Raw genomic sequence first — 2,974 nt, forward strand, 5'->3', positions numbered from 1 at the left:
GGCTCCAACAAGGCTAGTTGGTGCTCGGAAGTGCTGTCCACACAGAAAAACACACTTGTTCATGTGAAAGTGGGGTTCGGTAACGTTAGCTGATCCCCTGCTGTGTGGAGGGCAAAGTGCTGCTGCCTCCAAAATGTAACTACTTCAGATTTAAACATTCTATGATTTGGCTTCTGTCTCCACTCTGTCTCTAGTATTTCCCCTGACCTCCAGCACCGCCAGTTCCTGCTCACAGTTGCCGTCCACGCATTCCACACATGTTCCTGTGTTCCTGGTGTTCTGTTACGTGAGCAGATCCCCCAATGTGTGTCCGACACTGTTTCCTGCGCTGTCCACCTTCCCACTGCAAGCAGTGGGAAAGTGGACAGAGCAGGAGACAGTGGCAGACACACATCAGGGGATCTGCTGACATTACAGAACCCCAGTAACACAGGAACACGTGTGGATTGGGCAGACGACAGCTGTACGCATAAACTGGCGGTGTTGGTGGTCACTAGAGTTGAGCGAAACGGGTCGAAAAATTTCAAAAGTCGCCGACTTTTGGCAAAGTCGGGTTTCATGAAACGAAACCCGACCCTACGATGAGGTCGGCCACGAGGTCGGCGACTTACGCGCCAAAGTCGCGTTTCAAAAGTTTGTTTTGCGCTCTTTTTCAGCCAATCAGGATCCACGGACACTGTGGGCAACGTGATGACATAGGCAGGGGTCACCACCATCTTTCAGAAGGGCATGCAAGTGATTGGCTTGCTTTGGTGGGCGTCACAGGGGGTATAAAAGGGCGTGCACGCCGACCGCCATCTTACTTCTGCCGATCTCAGTATAGGGAGAGGTTGCTGCTGATTCTGTAGGGAGAGCGTTAGGCAGGGAAGAAGACAAAAAAACTGCTTCTGCTGCTAGCGATTTGGCCTGCACAACACACCAGTCACTGTGTGTGCAGTGCAAGGGGAGGCTATATAGTGGTGTATCAGTGGTGTTGGTTGTTGGGCTGCCTTCTAAGGCTTCCTGACATTCCTGCATTGCTGTTTACCCACTGCTCCACAAACTGCTTTTTTAAAAGCAATCCCAATTTTTTTTTTTTGTCCTGCTGAGAAAAAAAAACTGCTTCTGCAGCTAGCAATTTGGCCTGCACAACACACCAGTCACTGTGTGTGCAGTGCAAGGGGAGGCTATATTGTGGTGTATCAGTGGTGTTGGTTGTTGGGCTGCCTTTTAAGGCTTCCTGACAGGCTGGCATTGCTGTTTACCCACTGCTCTGCAAACTGCTTTTTTAAAAGCAATCCAATCTCCCTTATCCTCTAGTCACTTTTGTCACAGCTGTGCCATCGAGCCTGTGACATAGCGCTCAGATATCAGTGGGCCTCACACAATCCAAAAGTGTCCAGTGTCCAAAAGTGTGTGCAGAGATTCAAAATCTCCCTTATCCTCTAGTCACTTTGGTCACAGCTGTGCCATCGAGCCTGTCACATAGCGCTCAGATATTCATTGAGCCTCACACAATCAAAAAGTGTCCAGTGTCCAAAAGTGTGTGCAGAGATTCAAAATCTCCCTTATCCTCTAGTCACTTTGGTCACAGCTGTGCCATCAAGCCTGTCACATAGCGCTCAGATATTCATTGGGCCTCACACAATCCAAAAGTGTCCAGTGTCCAAAAGTGTGTGCAGAGATTCATAATCTCCCTTATCCTCTAGTCACTTTGGTCACAGCTGTGCCATCGAGCCTGTCACATAGCGCTCAGATATTCATTGGGCCTTACACAATCCAAAAGTGTCCAGTGTCCAAAAGTGTGTGCAGAGATTCAAAATCTCCCTTATCCTCTAGTCACTTTGGTCACAGCTGTGCCATCGAGCCTGTCACATAGCGCTCAGATATTCATTGGGCCTCACACAATCCAAAAGTGTCCAGTGTCCAAAAGTGTGTGCAGAGATTCAAAATCTCCCTTATCCTCTAGTCACTTTGGTCACAGCTGTGCCATCGAGCCTGTCACATAGCGCTCAGATATTCATTGGGCCTCACACAATCCAAAAGTGTCCAGTGTCCAAAAGTGTCTGCAGAAATTCAAAATCTCCCTTATCCTCTAGTCACTTTGGTCACAGCTGTGCCATCGAGCCTGTCACATAGCGCTCAGATATCAGTGGGCCTCACACAATCCAAAAGTGTCCAGTGTCCACAAGTGTCTGCAGAAATTCAAAATCTCCCCTGTCCTATAGACACCTTGTACCTTGTTTTACATTACTATATAGTTTGTTGGATTTTGTCTACATTTCTACCAAAAATGAGGAAGGCTGGTGGAAGAGGCCGTGGAATTGGGCGGGGCTTGGCAGCTGGTAATGATGGTGTTGGTGGTGGATCTGATGGTAGTGGCAAGAGCAAAATAGGACCGAATGCAGGAGGTGTTGAGCCTGCGTCATCGTCTGGCTACATAAGGCCTCGAACGCTTAGTTTTCTAGGAGTTGGCAAACCGCTTTTAAAGCCAGAGCATCAGGAAAAAGTTTTGTCTTACATTGCTGACTCAGCCTCCAGCTCTATCGCCTCCTCTTCTTCAGTTGTAAAAAGTAAAAGCACTGAGTCGTCATTGGAGGCTCATGTTCATGAACCACACCTTTCCTTGTGTCCTTCACCCCAACCAAGATTGAAGGATGACGCAGGCCATACTACAGATTACTCCATGGAGCTGTTTTCACATACCATGCCTGGATTATCAAGTGAAATGGTGAATTACCCAGGCCAAGATGAATCTGACATGGAGTGCACTGATGCGCAGCCGCTGATGGATGATTCTGCTGGTACATTCACTCAGAGCACTACATTGTCCTCGCAGTGTACAGAGCCAGATTCTGACCCTGATGAGACTCAGGTGCCCCTTCCCGCACACTATACCACCATCAACCCTCTCTCAGTCCGCCCTGTCTACCGCTACTTCCACCATATGCAGCTCTCAAGTCCAGCTCACCCTCCCAGACACTATGAGTAGGTC

Source organism: Dendrobates tinctorius, unplaced genomic scaffold (assembly GCF_039654945.1).
Source record: "Dendrobates tinctorius isolate UK_male_01 unplaced genomic scaffold, ASM3965494v1 ptg000110l, whole genome shotgun sequence".
Taxonomy (NCBI): Eukaryota; Metazoa; Chordata; class Amphibia; order Anura; family Dendrobatidae; genus Dendrobates; species Dendrobates tinctorius.